This window comes from Cupressus sempervirens, chromosome 7 (genome assembly GCF_028749045.1).
Source record: "Cupressus sempervirens isolate cs-2001-9-10 chromosome 7, ASM2874904v1, whole genome shotgun sequence".
Taxonomy (NCBI): domain Eukaryota; kingdom Viridiplantae; phylum Streptophyta; class Pinopsida; order Cupressales; family Cupressaceae; genus Cupressus; species Cupressus sempervirens.
This window is the reverse complement of record NC_143124.1, coordinates 245,326,197-245,347,739: the sequence shown is the minus strand read 5'-3', so window position 1 is coordinate 245,347,739 and position 21,543 is coordinate 245,326,197.

The following is a 21,543-nucleotide window of genomic DNA, read 5'->3' as shown; positions in this document are numbered from 1 at the left end:
TATTTGAAGACTTCTTGAAGCTAGCAAACACCAAATTCAATCATTGGATATGAGATTTGAAGACGTTTTGAATATTCTTTGTATAGAAAAGGTTAGTGTAATCCTTTTTAAATATTGTTTGTTGATATACAGATACATATTTGATTATAATTTGAAATGTTGTTCAATATATAGTGAATTCTTTGAAATTTGTATGTTTGAGTGAAATGTTATTTCAAAATGGTTAAAAATTTAACAAGTTGTTTGATACATATTGTGTATTCATTCAAATAATTGTATTTTTTATATGTATTTGAATGATTTGTAATTTACACATTGTAAGTAATTTAGATGTTTGAATAATTTGACATGTAGAAATCATCATGCCAAAGAAGAAACCAAAAAATCAAACAGATGAAGATAGGGAGAGAGATTTGACAATTAAAAGAGATAAAATGAAACTACTACGTGAACAAAGAAAATTGTAAAGTAATAATGAAGAATTGACTTTCGAAGAGGATCAAGAACAAACGATACAAAGAAACAAAGAGGAAGAATTAGAAAGACAAAGAGAATGAATGAGATTGTTACACTCAGGATGCCAATTAAATTGTGAAGCTACACAATCTTCCAATGTTGGAGTCATATCATCCTCTCATTTTGAAGAGACACTAATTTTTAGATCCAAAAATTTACACACTCCATCATGTCATGTTGAAGACACAACATCAACACATCAAGTAGGTGATATTCCATCTTTTGCATCTTATTGCCAAGGCACATCATCTTCAATTCAAGGTACACAATACACTCAACCTTATGTTGATGTTCAAAATGTTGAGGGAATGGAAGAGATTATAACACCTTCTAGAATTTTTTTTAGAAGACCAAAATATTTGATTGATATTGATACTAACATTTTGAAATCAATGCCTGACAATATTAGGAAACATACTTGTCAAAGAAAAGTTAATTGTATGTGGAGATTTTTTTTGAAGAATTAAATATTATAGGTCAGTGCCAATTATTTGTTGAAATGATGAAGAATTTAAAATTTAGGCCTATCATGAAGATTCTTGGGCTAAGAACAATGGACAATTCAAATGAAAAAAGCATTGTAAAGAATCTAATGAGTTCTTATGACAAAGTGGGTTCTAAATTATGCATCAAAGATAGTAATATCACAAGACAAGTACTTACATTGACAATAGTAAGTAGCCAAATGAAGAAAGCTCAACTCATGAGAAACACAAGAAAAACATTAAAAATTGGTAGAGGTACTCTAAGTATAGCCATGCTAAGGTGAGAGAGATTGGAAGATCCAACAAAAAATGAGTTATGGACATATAGTGGTAGACTACCATGAAAGGATAAAGAAATTAGTGAAGCTTTGAAATCATTGATCGAAGATTTTTGAAAAAATAACACACATGTTTCCCCTAATCAAAGAGACATTGTGAGAAGGAGGATTGTTGATAGCCAAAATCGCGACCCACATGTGAAACATTTTTTGGACTCAACTTAGACACAATTTTTTGCAAAATTTATTGGTATGTAGCCTCAAATTTAAATAAGTGAAAGATTTTTTGAGATGGTTAAACCTTTTTATGTCAAGATAAATCAAACATGCACAACTTCTTGTTGTAGGATACATATTGAATTTTCTAACTTTTTTGATGTTTTTAGGCATATATGTGTGTTTTTGCATTCTAAGTTTGTTTTGCAGAATTGCGACATGAATGAGCCACCAAGATATTCAAGGGAATTCATATTCAACATTTTATGTGAAATAGGGGACGGCCAACAATTTTACAAGACATCATGCTTGGATGGTACATGCTTATTTTGTGGTTCTTTGCAACTTTTATCAACTTTTCAACATATGGATAGTACACATGCAATTGGAAATGAAATAGTAGATTATGGAAACTTGAAGACAATGACATATGCTCTAAAAGATGGGAAATAGGGCAAAAGATGTGATTTAGTCATTGAAAAGATTCTAGTGTATGAGTTCATGAAGATTTTTTGTGAAAAGATTATTTACGAGTATGCAAGGCATACACATAGAGATCGATGGCTAGATTTGAAATTCAAGTTGTGCAAGGATACATTTCCATTGGATACCATTGTTTTGGCTATAGACCTTATAGAGAACTACACACTACAACCACAAAATGAGGTGCAAGCAAAGTATTATACTTCTTAACAAGTTTCCATATTTGTTCGCATAGCATTCATGCATTCACCTACAAGTACAGAGGATGATAGGAAGATTTTGAGTACCATTTTTACATCAACGATGATTGATCACATTCTACAGAGTTTGTACAGGGTTATTTTCAACTATTTTATGGAGATTTGGCCAACAGGGGCATCACATATCATTGGCACATTATTTGGTCAAAAAATTGTGCATCTCAATTCAAGAATGCACTAATATTCTATTGGTTGAGTAGGATGCATAGGTTGTGTAGAATTCAATATATGTGGAAATTCAAAGAGGCTAGTCATGGAAAGGGAGAGCATGATGGTGCAGGTGCATGCATCAAAAGAGTCATAGATCATGAAGAACTAAAGTATAAAGATGGAGCAATATTGATAGATGCAAAATCCATCATCCAATGGTGTAATGCTACAATGGGTTTAGGTAAGGAAGGTGAGTCTACGGTTCGTAGGATTTTTTGTTGATAGATAATATTAACATTGCACCATATTAGGATTGTTGCACACTAACAAGATCCAGTGAGTTGCACTCTTTTAGATGCTCTGATGCAGGTTCATAAAGTATCCACACACGAAAAATTGGGATGATTGTGAGTCAACTGAATGGGTGGACAAATGGGATATATAGGTTTTGGACCCAATTGACACATATCTTCCCCCAAAAGCACTGACAATGGTACAGATGGATTCTTCTATTAACTTTGACCACTTGTCTGATCTAGTGCAACCTAGTAATATATATATTTAAATATCTTTGTAATTTCAATATGTAACTTTATAACTTTTACCCAAGTATTTTTTGAATTAATGACCACATTTTGTACATTTGTCACTATAGGCCATGTTTTTGTTGTTATTGCACCTGAAGACAATAAAGAAGGGATAGATTATTATTTGTGTCATTGTGTCCAAGCCAAACAAAAATTGGATCACTCAGTTATAGATGGTGAAGGTTTAGAGTATCATGTCAATGCAGTGGTTGTAAACAACACATGGCTTAGAAAATATTCTATGAAGAACCCTAAGTTGTGGTTATTCGAGGATTGGCAAATAGAGAGGAAGATTCTTCATTATTCAAACCTTTTTGTCGCATCAAATGTCCACTTGATAAAATGTGGTGGAAAAACACATAATAAGATTCTTTGAAAAGTTCACAAGTCAAACCATGAGGCAATACTTGAGATATTAAAATGTAGAGCATATCCAGTTGGCTCATTAGATTGAATAGGGAGAGAGGAAGAGAGAGAAAGAGTGATCAATTGGATCCAAATACAATGTTGCAGTCTCTCCCCCAAGACTATCCACATGACAAGGTGGACCATATTGTTATGATGTGTAAGTGATGAGATAAGTTTAAATCATAGATTTTATGTTTTGATTTGTTTAGAATCTAGATACATTATTTGATTTTATATTAGATTCTTTAATAGGACCCATTTTTAGATTAGTCATTTGAATAAGTGAAAGCTTAGAATTTGTTGTTTAGATCAAAATGTAATGAAAGAACATGAAAATTGTTAGAATGTGAATGCTTTGTGATGTAAAGTTATAATTGTGTGCATGTAACTGTTACCAAAATTTTACTCACGCTAAAAATTTTACTCCAAGAAACATTGCAAAAGGAAAACATTCATTTTTTATTCATTTACATTCCATCATTTTGAAATCATATAAAAAGCATGAGCAAAAGAGATATGATGTTCATTGTCTAAGTCATCACTGATATGTACAATTTTCATAACAAATTTTCATATTTAAAAAGTATGAAATGAATAGAAAAGTACTGGAAATGACAATATCTCACACAAATCATGAGTACAATTACTGTCTTTCATATGTACTAAAAACAAGAGAAATAAAACATATGAGAGAAAGATAGAGATAACCATTCATTTCCTTTCAGACTTTGATTGGTTAGGTGTTCTCTATTGTCCCCTTGTCATCCTAGTCCAACTCTTGATCTAGCAAGCTCTTGGCTCTTCATTCCCCTACAAGAGAAAGAGGTGGGGTTAGATCATTATGATCTAAGCAATGATTGGTTATCTATAGTTCAATACTTTCACATGTCATATTCTTCTTATTTTGAATACATACAAAAAATAGCAGAACGAATTCTAAGTGCTTTAATGCAAAATCTGAAAAATATAATGTTATGAGGATATACTAACTCTAGTATGAAATCTTTCACTATAATCAAGATTAAATGTAAATCAAAGAAAAAGTAGTTTTATGAGTGTCACGAGCCCATGCTTGAACCTTATGAAACAACCATCATTATCACTATTGCAACTCACAATGCATTCAAAAGAAAGAAAGAAAATCATAAAAGAATTGTCTTTGATATTGGTCATGAAAAAAATTATTATCTATGAGAGAGTTTCAGATTTAGCTAAGTAGTATTATGCTGGAAAGGAAAGCATTCATTATCTTCAAAGGATTCATTCTTCTTGTTGTTGAAGGATAGAGTTAGGAGGATTTGAATCAAAGCTCAAGGGTTAAAATCTACATTTGGAAGGAGATGTCTATGGCTGGAAATCACTAAGATGTATTCTAACAGCCAATGTTTAATAGCAACAATCATTATCAATCTAGAAATTTCTAGCAGCCAGCCGTATGGGTATGATTTCTATGGCAAGTGATGTTTTTGCATATGGAGACTTTGGTAGTACTAGGGTTTCAAACTACAATTTTCTAGCCAGACTCAGAATATGAATGATAAATTTCAAGTAATTTATCATTTTGTCAATTCAAAATAGAATCAAAAAACTCCATTAAAGGATGAAAGCAACACAAAACTCTTCATATTAGAAAGGAAAACATGATTGTACTTGCTATTTAAGTAGAATGGAAGCTCGAGTTTCACAACTACATTAGGAGGGTCACAATGTGCCCCCGACCTCTCAAACAATGACCCCCCCCCCCCCCCCCCCCCTCTACTCTAGGAGTCTAATATATCAAAATAATTAGGAATCTCCCCAAGGAAAAACTCACAATACAATTTCTTTAAAAAATACATGGGGACCTCGTGATTATTGCAAGGAGGAGCATCAAAAACCATCCACCATCTATCCCAAAAATTATTTCTAATAGCATCATGTATGGACTAATGGATGGGGAACTGTATAGTACCCTCTCTAATAGTATTTTATTCATCGAGTTTTCTGAATAATGCACATATTCTACCTTTTGGTATTTCTTTTTTTTTTAACAACTTGATATGACAATTTATTTTCATAATATCTTTTTTGTTCATCCCTCTTAACCCACTAAACATCTAACTAACCACTAACAAAAGCCATGTGAGTCTTAATGGATTCAAGGGATGATGTCAATTGAGCTCTCATTGGATTGGTTTGTCCACATTCTTTCAACTGATCAATGAGTCCTTCTAATTCAGTTTTGACTCTTTGTATTTCATTTATTATATTTTCTTGTGTGCCAAGAGGAGGTCTTGCGATTGGTTTAGGCTATAGAATTTGTTGTTCTTCTTGTGGAGGGTTTTGGTTTTGATTTTTTTGAGGGTTTTGAGCTTCTTGGGGCTTTTTTGCTTCATTATTGACATTTCCTAATAAGAAATCAATTGACATCTAAATAAATAAACAAATCTAAAGAAAAATTGTTAAAAACCTACAAAAAAATATAAAAAACTTACAAAACAATATAAAAAACATATCAAACAATGAGAAAAGGAATTTAGATAACATACGACATGCTCATGATCTCGAACTTCGATGGCAAGGAGGCATATTTAAAAGGCGGGTGGTGAAAAGCTTGGTTTGTTGCAATCTGCGTACACACTAATACAACGAGTAGGGAAAACAAGTGAAAATGAATGAGTTGTAAGTATGCAGCCCATTTATAATTTATTTTTATTTTTTTTAAAGTGTGTATGTGCTATGGCTTAGATTGCCCAAGCTATAACATGTAAACGCTATTAAAAATTGAAAAAAAAATAAAAATGTGTCACCTTTTTGGCACCACAACTTGGTGTAGTTACCCAGTGCACATGTGATAATCGATGAGTTTGCAAAAAAGACTGAAGAAGAAAGCAAAAAAGAACTAGAACATTACAAAATATTTGTTTACTTCAAACTTGATACATTGCTAGACACATCTAACAATAAGGAGACTTCACCTCCTAAGTCTTCCTCAGCTACCAAGTTGCAAGAAGTTCAAACCAAGTCACAAGGACTCAAGTCACATTTTGAGGGTAATGAGCCAATGCATACCAAGTCTAAAAGACCTGAGCCAGAAGTTGAAATTCAAAATGAAGATAGTGCAATTCACTCAAAAGGAAAAGAACCTATATTTTCCAAGTATGTCAAAAGGCATCATGCACCTAATCAGATTATTGGAGATAAATCAAAAGGTACTATGACAAAAAGTAAGCTAAAAGGTACATGTTTACTTATTGATTTTGAACCTAGAAGTGTTAATGATGCATTGGAAAATGAAAGTTGGATTGAATCTATGAATGAAGAAATAGAACAAATAGAGAAGAACAAAACTTGGACCCTTGTTCCTAGACCTAAAGACAAAAATGTGATTGAAACAAAATGGGTATTCAAAAATAAGCTAAATGGAGATGGATAGGTCTCAAGAAACAAAGCTAGATTATTGTGCAAAGGCTATTCTAAAGAAGAAAGAATTGATTATGGTGAGAATTTTGCTCCTATTGCAATATTAGAAGGTGTTAGGACCCTACTTGCATATGCTACTCACAAAGGATTCAAAGTATATCAGATGGATGTTAAATCTGCATCTCTTAATGGTATTCTTGATGAAGAAGTCTACATTGAACAACCAAAAAGTTTTTTTTGTCTAGGCAAAAGGGACATGGTCTGCAAATTACACAAAGCATTGTATAGTCTAAAAAAGTTCCTAGAGCATGGTATGAAAGGTTGCACAACTACCTTATACAAATTGGTTTTCAGAGAACAAATGATAATAGTAGTTTGTATATTAAGGAAGGACTAGATAACAAGATTGTATTGGTAGAGATATTTGTGGATGGCACTCTATTTATAGGGAATGATGATCTATGCAAATAATGTTTAGAAAAAATGAACAAAGAGTTTGAAATGTCCATGTTTGGTGAGATAAAATTCTTTGTTGGATTACAGATACAACATAACAAGAATGGTATCTATATTACTCAATCTAAGTATATGAAGGAGATAATCAAGAAGTTTGGTATGGAAACCAATTGGAACCCCCATGTGTACTAGACTAAAGCTTACCAATGATGATGATTCAAAAGAAGTAGATCAGACCTTATACAAATCAATGATTGGAAAATTACAATATGTAGTTCACACAAGGCCTAATATTGTTTTAGTAGTTGGAATAGTGGCAAGATTCTCAGCTAAACCTTGAGAAAATCATATGATGGCAATCAAAAGAATTTTGAGATATTTAAAAGGCATTGAAGACTATGGTTTATTGTATAAACTTGGAGGAAACTTAGATCTAAAGGTATTCATTGATGCTGATTGGGTAGGAAATCTTGATGAGAGAAAAAGCACAAGTGGTGGAACATTCTTTCTTGGTAAAAGGTTGGTATCTTGGACAAGCAAGAAAGAAAACTACATATCCCAATCTATGGCAGAAGCAGAATATGTTACAGTGGCAATGAATTATTCTAACATTTTTTGGTTTAAACAATTGTTGAAAGGCATGAAGGTTGAGATCAAAGAACCAGTTGTCATGTTTTGTGATAACACCAATGCAATTAACATATCAAATAACCCAGTGATGCATTCCAAAACTAAGCACATTGCTATAAAATATCATTTTTCTAGAGAACTAGTACAGGACAAAGAAATTATATTGGAATATGTTCATACAAAAGAACAAATTGTAGACATATTCACCAAGCCATTACCTAAGGATGCATTCTTGTATCTAAGAGGTAAGCTAGGGGTCATTCCCCTATCTAAAGCTCACTAAATAAAATTTTAGTGATGCATCAACAAGAACCAAGTTGAAGATCAATTAGTTGATGCAGTATACTCAAGAGAATATTGCATATGAATCAGTACTCAAGGTACATTGATACTAATTCAGTATGTGTTGTCTTTGGCATGTGTTGTCAAAGAAGGAGAAGGTTACTATCATATCTTTCTAAGATTTGTTTACAACTCTATGAGGGAGAAGTATACTGTCATAGAAGTTATGTAATTCCTTCACAAAGGGAGATTACTACATACAAGAAGAAGAAGCTTTTGGTGAAAAATCTAAGAGGGAGAATCTTTCTATTAGAGAAAGTCTTATTCTCAAATTTAATTGTGCTATGACATGTTGTGTTGCCATCAATGCCAAAGAAGGAGATTGTTGGATACAATTGATTAATTGTGTGTTGTCTTTGATGTTACACAAATATCATATTAGTTACCAATTAGTGCTTACTGAGCTCACTTGGTTAGAAAGACAATTTTCCTTGTCTACCAAGCATTCTTGAAGTTTACTCTATGAAGACAGTGTCTACAGAGCTCACTCAGGCATTCAAGGGAATTATGGTAGAAAGTAGTATTAACCAAGTTCACATGGTTAACAAAGGAAAGTTGGTCAGAGTTAGTGCTAATCAAGTTCACTTGATTACCAAAGGATTTTCACAAGTTCATAGTGTTAACCAAGCTTTTGTTGGTTAACATAGGAAATCATCTCAGAACCAATGTTTATCGAGCAGGGTCAGCTAATAAAGGATTTTGTTGTTTTGGCATGAGAAGCTTAATTATTTTAAGTATTGTTTCTAGCTGACTATGGTGATGATTATTGGTGATTGTAATTTGAATTTGAGCCAACTTGACAATTTGGATGGTACAAATGAAAGGTCAAGTTGAGATTTCTAGTGTGTGTGCAAGTGTGTTGATTGAATTAAGAAGGAAAGAATGAGAGAAAACTTGAAGGATAAGAAGATATCCTTGTGGAGCATAAAGAGTTATTTGATTAGGAAGGATCAAGTATAAATTAGAATAGAGATCTATGACCAGCAATTTAGTTGCATCAAAATCAGGTCATTTTATTGTTACTCTATAACCATTGTAGCAGTGATCTAAAATCTCTTAACAAAGTTGGTTTAACAACTAGTTGTAAATCCTCTAACAAGGTGACAATTCCATTCAATTTTTTTAAGACCTCTTGCAAGGTCACTCCTAATAGAGTGATTAAATCCTCTAACAAGGTCACACCTAACAGTGTGTTTTGTAACCCTTAACTGGGTTGGCTCGTAACAGGGCTCACTTCAGAAGAGTGAAAAATAGTAACTAGTTACATTAGTGATTTTTCCCATATTGGGTTTCCATGTTAAATCCTAGTGTTTCATGTGTTCATGTTATTTCTCTTATGCTTGCAAAAATTAATTACTTTTAATATCTTAAGACCTGTTAAAAGTAATTCACACTCTGCATTTACCGAGTCACAAAATTTTTGGTGTGTTTACCGAGTAATAGCAGCAATTAGTTTTCTCAGTTTAAATTTTATTGTTGACATCTAAAGGATCTAGCATTTATTTTAGTGCTAACTAATTCACACCCTCGCCCCCACCCCTGCCCTCAGTTACTCCTATATTTCCAACATTAAGTGTGTGTGATCATATGTTGTCCATTGCTTTGGTTTTGGTTTACTCTTTCAAGAGTGGACCTATAATGTAATCAAATGCTTGACTAGCCAAGTTGTGGCTTACCTGGCTATATAAGAAGCTTGGTTAGCTATAGGAGAGGAAGTACTTAGAGATATTATATATTAGAAGATAAAATATGTGTTCTTGGACTCTAATTTTTTAATTTTCTTTGTATCAAGCTACAACTCAGAAGGCCTCACAGCTAGGCATATTTCTTTCTTTATATGTGAAGTGAAATAATTACACCTATTGAATGCTACATATGGTATCTTGTTTCTTCTTATCTTTTTTATAAATATTCCATGTGTAACTCTTAGAAAGGGGGTTTATTTGTAGGTTTAAGTTGGGTTTATTCCACATTAACTCCTACTCTCCTATACTCCCTTGCATCAAGGAGGCTTTCATGGAACATTTTTTTATTGTGGAGAAGAAGGTCATAGGGCTTATGAATGTTCTCAATACCAAGGATGGATAGATAAGAGAGCTAAAGGTCAAGTTAGAGTTTCACATGTGGATGAAGATGCCAAGTCATCACATTCTAAAGATGTGGAAAGAGGAGAAGTTCTAGCTACTAGAAGAGTCCTTCTCAGTGGTGAGAATGAATCTAAAAAAGGAGGAGTTTTTTTTAAATAAAGTGTAAATATGACAATAAGTGTTGTGATGTAATTATTGATAGTGAAAGTACTAAATATTTGGTGTCAAAGGAGATGGTCATGAAGTTAAATATCAAGAAGCAGAAACACTCACATCCATACTAGATTGCCTAGGTGTAGGATGAACACAAGGCCATTGTAAATGAATAGTGCCTAGTGAAGTTTAATATTGAGAGCTACCATGATGAGGTACTATGTGATATTATACACATGGATACATGCCAAATTTTTCTTGGTTGGCCATGACAGTTTGTTGGGCATGTTATGTATGATGGTCATGTGAATACCTATTCCCTAACAAAGGATGGAGTGAGACATAAGATAAATCCATCGAAAAGAATAGCTGAAAAGGTATTTAGTAATGCTAGATATTAAAAAAAAACTTATGGACAAAATTTCCTAGAGGGTATGGGTCATGAGAATATGTGTTTAACTATAATTCCAAAATATGGTAAAAAAGAACTAGGAGATGTACCTATAGAAGTCACAGATTTCTTGAATGAGTTTGAGGATATTGTATCCAATAATTTGCATGATGGATTGCCACCAATAAGGAAGATCAATCATTATATGGACTTGATTCCAAGATAAAAATTTCCAAATAATGTAGCACATAGAGTAATTCCAACCAAAAGTAAAGAGTTCAACAAACATGTATAGGAGTTATTAAAGAGGGGATTGATTTGACAGAGTCTGGGTCCATGTTTTGTACTAGTAGTATTACAATCAAAGAAGAATGGAGAATGGAGGATGTGTACAAATTCTAGGGCTGCCAATACAATCAAAATAAAATACAAATTTATTGTGGCAAGGATGGATGATATTATGGATTGTTTGAGCAGAGTTGTGCATTTCACAAAGATATATTTGAGGAGTGGATATAACCAATAACCAAATTTGGAACAAAGAATAGGATGATTGAAAGAGAGGCTTCAAGAAAATGAAGAATTGTATGAGTGGTTAGTCATGCCATTTGGGCTAACTAATAAACCAAGCACATTCTTACAACTTGTGAATGAGGTATTGAAATGATCTCTAGTAATGTCTATCATTTTTTACCTAGATGATATGTTGATCTTCAGAAATAAATTGGAGGATCATATAATTCATATTAATAAGGTGTTTGAAAATATAAGGGAAGAGAAATTTCTAGTTAATTTGAATAAATACAATTTTATAAAAGAGTTTGTGTATTTGAGATTTGTAGTTTCATTTGAAGGTCTAAAATTGGACTTAGAGAAGGTGAAGGCTATCCTCGAATGGCATACTCCAAGAAGTGTTATTGAGGTAAGACCTTGTCATAGTTTGGCTAGATTTTATAGAGAATTTATTAGGAGTTTTAGTAGTGTCTATCAACCCTTGATTAAAATAATGAGAGGGGGTAGGAAAGAGTTTAATTGGACTATAAGACTATATAAGGGTTTTGAATTTTTAAAATTGAAAATTATAGAATAACCTATCTTAGCACTTCCATATTTTAATAAGGTGTTTCAAGTAGACTATGCTACTAGTGATACTACAATAGGATAAATTTTGAGCCAAGAAGGTATGTTTGTTGCTTATTTCATTGAGAATTTGATTAATTCCAAAAGAAAACACTCTATTTATAATCAAGAATTTTATGTTATAGTTCAAGAATTGAAGAAGAAGATATATTATCTTCCTTCTAAGGAGTTTTTCTTATATACTGGTTATCAAGCTTTGCAATATTTGAATAGTCAAGGAAAATTGAATCAAAGGCATTTGAAATGGATTGGGATTGTGATACATTTATTTAGAAACACAGGAGAGAGAAATCTAATAGGGTTGTAGATGCTCTTAGGAGGAGATAGATTTTATTTAGTAGAGATGTAGATTGTGGTTGTTGGGTTCACAAAACTCAAGAGTTTGTATTTAGAGGATCCTAATTTTGTAGACGTTTGGAGAGCTTGTATAGAACTTGTTACTCTAGATAGAATGAAGTGGCCATATCTTATCATCTAAGATGGCATGCTATTTAGAGGGAGTTAGTTGTACATTCCAACAAGATCTATGAGAGATAATCTCATCAAGTAGAAGCATAGTTGAGTATTGTTTTTTTATTGTAGTCAAGATAAAATCATTTTTCTGGTTGGTGAGAATTATTATTGGCTACAATTGTAACAAGATATCAAGAAGCTTGTACAAATAAGTAGAGTATGTCAAGTGGAAAAAGGAGAAAAGCATAATATAGGGTTGTATCTATTGGGTGGATATTTTGCAATTGACAGTTTTGGGTAAAATCTAGTCACAAAATAGGATGACCAACCATAGCATATGAGACAAAGTCTCTCCTACCTTAAAGGGAAGGCTCCCCCTTCTCACCATTCCTTAGATCAACTCAAGGTAAGCAAGAAGTTGAGAGATTTTGAAAGGGACATTACCAATATTCTTTCCTTTTATCTTTCAAAAAAGAATCCACCCACTTGTGGAGCGAGTAATGGGCAAGATGAAACCTCAAACTACACTTCTATCTAAAGTTGTCAATGGTGATACTAATAAACTAACATTAACTCAAAGGCTAGCTAAAAGCATACCAATTTGGCTCTAAGTCCTATTTTAACCTATTATATAAGAATAATCTCTACCATTGGGGCACAAAAAATTTCAGAAGTAGAGAATTCTAACTATTTTTTGTGATACCTCTATCATTAGGGCACAAAGACTTCTAGAAGTAGGGAATTCTTACTATTTTTTGTGAATTTGAGATAGTAATACAAGCTACATTCAAAGCTCATAGTCTATGTATTGCCACAAAAACTCCCAATCAAAGCTTCAGCTCCATTTTGTTCTTAAATCACTATGTTATATTATTGAACGCACAATAATAACATAAATCAAAGATAATAGGCACAAATTATTATCAAAGTTTCTAATTTACTCTATCAAAGTTATGCTTGCACAAATGTGATAGATCTTTCTTGCATACAACAAAAGATGACTTTTACAATGGGGGGTACTCCTTTAAATAGGCACAGGAGTTGAGAAAAAGATGGAGGACTAAGTAGGAGCAACTCAACCAATTTTGACTCAGTCTAACTAAAAGAGATATAATTGGGTTACATGCAACTCCACGTGCAACACACATTACATGTAATTACACATTTTCATGTAATACATTCTCTTCAATTACAAACATGAAAGAAGAAGAAGAAGAAATATAGAAGAGAATTGAAACATTCCTAAGGATTTTCCTAAAAGGCCTTGTACTTGGCAATGCTATCCTAGATGATCACAAGATCGTGAGTTCCTATAGTTTGTGTCATTGTATTCACCTTGATAACCATGGTCTTGCATATTTTAATAACCTCTAGCTCTCTTTGATGAATTGTTCGTTGTCATTTAAAATCTTGATGTGATCAAGATTTTCTTGTTCAAGTTGTTGCAATTTCTCCTTTGTAGATTGGCAAATTCTAGATTCTTTGACACTTTAAAAACCTTTTTGATGATGTATGTATGTAAACTTGGAATAACTTTCCATCGGCACCTTTAACTCTCTCTTTTTTCTATTTTTTTGAGTAAAGTGCTTGGGGCATGAGAATGCATGCAAATGACAAATTTTGACTTTAAAAGTGACTTGGGATTTCAATATGTCATTACATAGAAAGTGGATTACATGTAAATGCAACATGTAATGAGGAATGGAAAGTGAGATGACATACGAAAGTAGATGAAGAATGAGATTACATGTATGTGCAAATGATGGATCGAAATTCGTGTATTCACATGTGAAAAATGAGATGTGAAGTTTTGTGATATGGAAAGATGGAAATGGAATGAAATGGAAAGTGGAGTGAAGTGAAACATGCTCAAGTTCTTAGGAAAGAACTTGCAATTTCTTCCAAAAGAAGAAAAATGAAAAGAAGCAAGCAAGGAAAAACAAGCACAAGACAAACACGTGCCTTTGATCTTAAACTCAAACATGTCAATAAGCAAGTTTCTTTCAAGTGAAAATTCAAATTTAGAATTTGGAGAAATTTCAAAAGTGTGAAAATAAGAGTTTTTATCATTTTTAAAAGAAAAAGGCACTTTTCATGGCATATATATGGACAAGTGTACAATAACAAGCCATAATATGCATGGAAATAGAAAGATAAGCATGAATTAATGAGAAATTTTGAAAATTTCCATTTACTTGGAGATCAAAGAGCCAAAATAGCAAGAATCATAGACTTTGAAGACCAATTTTCCTCAAAACCTAGATTCTCAAACAATAATTTGACTTTTTGCATACTTGCATTCAATAAATGTTAATGAGAAATGAAGGGTTAAATTTGACATGAAAATGCCAAATACATAGTCTCCAAAGACACTAGCATGCACTAAAAGTCAAAAATGACCCCATTTGATCCAAATGTATGGGCTGAAATGCCATTTTTTGAGTTCTTTGAACAAAAACGTGACTTTTTAACACAAAAATTTGGGCCGTTTTTGCAAAAATGTAGCCAAAAAATGCATTTTTTTAAATCATTTTTGACTTGTGAATGCAAAAACAACTTTTCCAAATGCTAATCCATGGATCCAAATGTTAAAAAGTGGCTTCAAAACGTATAAAAGTGGATTAAAACCCCAATTTTCTAAGCATTTTTAGCAAAAATGTGATTCAAAAAAAGGCATAAAACAAAAATGTTTTGGCTTCTAAAGTTGTTAATGTGTATCACAATACAATGGCAAAAACTTAAAATGCCAAATTGGTTCCTCTTTGGGATAAAAACATGAGCCAAACATAGTGTTTTTTGAAGATTTTTCCAAAAAAATGCCCTTGGAAGGAGTTTGAAATAACATTTTTAAGCAAGATAAATCCATTTCCATTGCTTGAAAACCCATTGATAGGAAAAACCAACCCTATTGGGGAAGATTTCATGAAAAACCATGAGGACATCTTCCACAATCTTCAAAAATGGGTTCTTGGAGGCTCTTTGTATGTGTTCTTCCAAAATCAGGTTTCTTGAGACGAAATACATGAGTTTTAGTGCAAATCAGATCTTTTAGGAGGTAATGCATGTTTTAAAATATGCACAAGATGTAAATTGGACCTTTTAGGATGGAATGCATGTTTTAAAAACTCCCCACAAAGAAAACTGTACCTTTTAGGAGGCATTACATGTTTTAAATTATGCATTTGATAAAAATAGCACCTTTTGGGATGGATTGCATATTTTAAGTGAAAGCTCATGTTTTGGACGCAATAACACATTTTAAGTCATAAATCTCACCTTTAGATGCAATGGCACCAAAAAGGTCCACTTTTGATGACTTTGTGCTTTTAAGTTGAAAATTATAAGCAGTGACATGTAAAATGTCCACTTTTGATAGATTTTACACATAATAGCATATAAATGTCCACTTTTAATAATTTAAAGTGATTTAATAAATATATGTCAATTTAATCTCATTAAAATATTACTTTATTGGGAGATAAAACATATTTGCATATCATATTAAAAATATAACTTATAAATATCATTTAAAATGTAACATTTAAATGAGCATTTGACTTAAACATCAAAAATTAAACTGAACTATATAGTTAATATAGTCACTTTAAGTGAAAAATCAAAAAGTAACTCAATGTAAAATTATAACATAAAGTGCACTGTAGTTACTTTAAGTGAAAAAAATAATGATGAAGTAACTTAAAAACATAACATAAAGTGAATTTAAGTTATATTTTTTTAAAAGAGACTATCAAATTAAAAATATAACATGATATTTTTAATTCGTGTTGTTGCATCAAAAAGGTCCACTTTTGAGGCACTAAAATGAGCATATCTCTTGACTAACAACTCTGACTACACTCTAGGTTATATCAAATCGAAAGGAAAATTGAAATCCATGACTTGAGTAAGACCAAAGAACTAAAAACCAACAAACACAAACTCAAAAACAAAGAAAATGATGATGAAGGCCTCAAAAATCAAGCAAAGGCTGGATAGAAAGAAAAAAAAAAAGACTTGACAAAAGCCTTTAGTAAAAAGATTCATTATATCAATTGGTGTCTTTTGATTTATCAATGCAAACCAATTAAATAATGAAATAAGATTAAAAAAATATGAAACTAATTTGAAAAAGCTTTGTACTATTACCTACATTTTGTGGTGACAAAATGTAGGACAATGGTATCAATCATTATTTATATGAGAAAAGTCATGGGATGATATCAATATGGACATTGTTCTTGGTTTATCAAGGACTCATCAAAGGCATGATTCAAGTTTTGTAGTGGTTGATAGATTCTTAATGATGGTACATTTTTGTCTCAACAAGAAGAGTATTGATGTTGTTCATGTAGCAGTATTATTTTTTAAAGAAGTGGTGAGACTACTTGGTCTATCAAAGAGCATAATTTATGATCGAGACACTACATTTTTTGGGTACTTTTGATACAGATTATGGAAAAAGTTAGAGATAGAGAATTCACCTCATCACATCATCCATAGAATGATGAAAATATAGAGGTGGTGAATAAGAATTTGGGGAATTTTGATATGTTTGGTTGGAGATAAATAAATGGGATGAGATTTTATTTTACCATAAGAAGAATTTGGATATAACAATTTTATCAATGGGAGCACTAGTAAATCACCATTTTAGATTGTATGTGTAATTAGTCTCATAAATTCCTCTAAATTGAGGAAGTTGGACAAATGGGAGATAAGTTATTGAAGCTAAGGATTTTGTAGAACACTCAATGAACATCCATGAGGAGGTGAGGAAGAAAATTACAAAGATGAAGATGTAGTACAAGTATAAGCCAAATGAAAAAAGAAGACATAAGGAATTTTAGGTTGGAGATGAAGTCAGCTGCATTTGAAGGACTGATTTCCATTAGGTGCATATAGAAAACTGAAATGAACAAGTTTGAACTATGTAAGAAACTAAAGAAGCATGATTCAAGAAATTTCCATGAAGTAGAGTTACCTACTAAAATGAATATTTCACAAGTAGTTAACATTTCAGATCTAATAGAGTATCATGAAGGAGGTGTTGAAAATGAGGTCATAGAAGGGAAATGGAGTATTCCAGCAACTACTTCATCTACAAAGTAAATTGAAGATATATTGGAGAATCATACTAGCAAAGCCACAATAAACAAGATGTATATGAATAGTATCTATTCAAATGTAGAGGCCAACCTATAGAAGATTCACCATGATTGACAAGGGAAGAGGTTACTCATTTTGGTTTCTCTCTGAACACCTTAGATGTGACATATTCACTTCTTAAATTGCCTCATGGGTTTGATGTAGGAACATACTGGCTCTAAAGGCAATTTTGCATCACCCAAAAAAATCATGTTTCTATCTTTAAATAACCTTTATTTTAGTGCAAAGTTTCTATTTGTGGTAACTTATTAATTTTAGTAATATGGTCATACAAGCTCAAAATGTTCTAATTTCATGGGTGGAGGCTCATCTTAGATATATCAATCTGTTAGTCAAGTTTTTTTTTCCATATCATATGCATTGGTAAAGTTATTGAGTATTTTTAGTATAGATTTTTGGTTTAAAATTTTTGAGCTGAATTTTTAAGGCATTAGAGGCTCCAAAACAAGAAGGTCACTTGCATAATCAAGTGACATAGATTTTTTAAAAAATGTCATTTATGAAAAGTGATTATAATATCTGATCAAGTATGGTTAAAAAGTCATGGTTTCTTAAGGTTGGGATACCTAAAAATATAATTTTTAATTATTTTGAGTCAACTCTAGCATAATAAATAAAATAATTTTAGTGTTGGTCAACCTTAAGGGTTAGGCTAAAGTCTATAACTTTCTCAAGTGGTGGAAAATTTACTATATAAGAAAGGCCTATAGGTTGTCTAGAGTAGTTCAAGATTTTTTTTCAAGACTTTGTCTTAGAAAATATTATAAGGAAGATACCTATATGGCTTCATATAATGTTGAATTTAACAAATCTAAAATTCGATAATTTTGAAGATAATAAGAAGCCCATTTTCAATTCCTACAAATTATTTTTGTTTCTCTATTTCTATTATTTATGTGTGGTATTAAGGGGACTACCCTTCATCATTTCTTATCCTATTCTCTACCACCAATTGGTTCAATTTACTAAAGACTTTCATGATCTTCTCATCAAAGGTTCCAAACCTAGGAACACTTGGGTCTACTTATTCTTCCAATAGATCATTAGCATATCAACATCCACCCCATAACTCATAGGCATGACCCATGTGGTCCTTGTTTAGACTACTTATATGATGTATGAATCGATATCTACTATATAAAAAATGGTATCCTTGTATTTCTTGACTATTTCAATTGGAATCATTTGTCTCTAGTGCATTTTCTTATAAAAACATTTGAAGTAACCCCATACTTAGCTTGTGAACTTATTCTAGAGGATTCTAATACTATTCCTAATTTGGATAGTTGTTGGTTAATCCATAGGCTGACTAATACTTTGAATACTAGGAAATAAATTGTAGAAATAGAAGAATAGTCCCATAATTACTTGACTATATTTGAATGGTTGTTTCTTTTCCTTCTTAATATTCTCCATGTTCTTTGCATAATTCATAATCAACATTCTCCTTAATCATTTGGAATGTAGTGTGAATGGAAGATCTTAGAATACTATTCATCTTCCTAGAATGATATAATTTATAACCTATTACCATAGCAAAAACTTCACCTCTATATAATTTATGTCATTCATTGACATTGCCCATTTATACCATTTTGATCCAATCAACTAGGTGACTTCACCTTGTTGTGAAAATGTTAATGTCATCACTTCTCTAGTAGCACAAAATCTTGTAGCAAATGCACACCCTCCTTTGTGATTTTATATGAGTGGTCAAGCCACATGAACTAATTATACAATGCTACGAAAATATATGACTTTTTTATCATCAAAATCCTTTAGTAAATTGACCACATACATGAAACCTTATATTTAATCCTCCTATATTCATCCCTTAACACAATATTATCACAAATTTTCTCATACTATTTGAAAATGAGTTTAGAACCTAAATACTCTACCCTACAATGGATATAAGCTCTAATATCTTTTACATGAAGCACATCATATGGATCACAATATAGGGCACCCACCAAATCATCTTCTATTGGTATAAATAGATATCTTTTGAATTCCAATCATTTCCTCTCAAAATATCAACTTCTCTAGCTGTATCCATTTCAAAAATAATAGATTTAAGTTTAGAGAACTAGATAAATACCTTTTAGACTTTTGCAACTAAGGTTTTTCTTAAAGACCATTTGATTATTTCTAGAGGATAATTACAAACACACCTACAAATTAAACATAAACATATACTATTCAATTTCAAAGACTTCAGTTGCAATACTATAAAAATTTATGTGAATCAAAATGACTTTACATCATACTTCAAAACATACTTATGCATTTAAATATGCAAATAAAAATTACTACACACAATTACTAAGGTTTCATAAATATTTCTGACAATATTTTTTCCCCCTAAGATAAGATGATGCAAAGGAAAGGATGATGGACCTCTCACAAAAGATAAGTTGCACAAATTTGCTTACAAACCCGCAACTTCCTAAAGTGCTTAAATAGCTTTAAAGAGACTCAACCCAACCAAGGTTTCTCCAGACACAAACCAATGATATATTTGATGTACTTAGGGTATATAAAGATGTACTAAATTGGTTTCAAGGTTTCTTGACCTGTCCCTTTCTCACAATGGCAAAAAGACTCCAAACTAGCCTAATGAGGCATAGAAATTAGAATTTAGTTCTTTTTATCTTCAAACACAAAAATTTCCCAAAACACATGGAAAACTAAAACCATATTCAAATACCCTTTTTTTCATTCTCAAACATACCTTAAGCTTAGGTATTAGTCTTTTGGATGAAGTAAGAGTATTTAGCATGTACCCCTACAAATACACTCAAAAGTTGGTAATTTTACAAAGAAAATACCATTTAAATGTATCCCCAAGGTCTCAACTCTTTGACAGTATCAATAAATGTTCCAAAATCTCTAAATATAAAAGCAATTAGACTCAAAACACATAGAACACCAAAAGCTCCAATTTGGTTGCTTCAATCCCTTATTTCTAGGGTTTCTTCAATCTCACTCTTCCAAACCCAATTGGTGATTGATTCACCATTGAATCCACAATAATAAACTATTCCAATCATAAAAATCCCATGTCATTCAGCCCAAACTCCTACTGCTACACTTGTGCCATCAACTTTCAATGGAACATGCCTTGCTACAACTTGTGATCACACTTTGCATTTAATCTCTTCTAATTTTTAGGTTAGATTCATATGGTACAAGATTATAAATCATCATTTCATGGATTCTATTCCTTTGAGTCCATGGAATGGTTATTAGTTACAATAAAACTTCAAAACAACTAAAGGAAAGCTAGGAAAATCAGTCTAATATGCTGGAAGTGTAAGTACAGTCATGTAAAATGACTCTCAAACCCTTTAAAATATGTAACACAGCCTTCAAATAGCCTTTTGAAACTTTTAGCACTATTCTATTGTTAGATTTCGATCAAAACAAGAAGTATCAGTGCTAAAACAATGAATTTGCTGATCCAAACATGTATTTCGTTGAATCTCAAAGTTGTTTGTACACTCCAAGCTTCCTTGTCCATACAATGGAGTTCTTGATACAAATAAAATCAAAATTAACTTCTCCAAACTCTTCCAACTAGTTTGAGAGATTAGTTAAATGGCTAAACCATAAAAACTCCACTTCCCTCCTCAATGGCATATTTGAACTTTTAAACCATGAAAATGAACTCAACTTATTAAATTTCACTACCTATGACTCCTAACTAAGGATTTTTTCCTTTTAGGACCCGAATAGCATTTCAAAACTCCTAAATTCATAAATAGACTCATCCTTAACCTTCTAGGCCTATTATTCCATGTTTTGGCAATTACATTCACTATGTGCACCAAGTGCATTATTACAAGTTATTCCATCTATCATGGATCAAGTCATTACATCCAGTGGCCTAGTAGCCATATTAAAATATTTAAAATACCTTATAGGTCTTGTATCACCT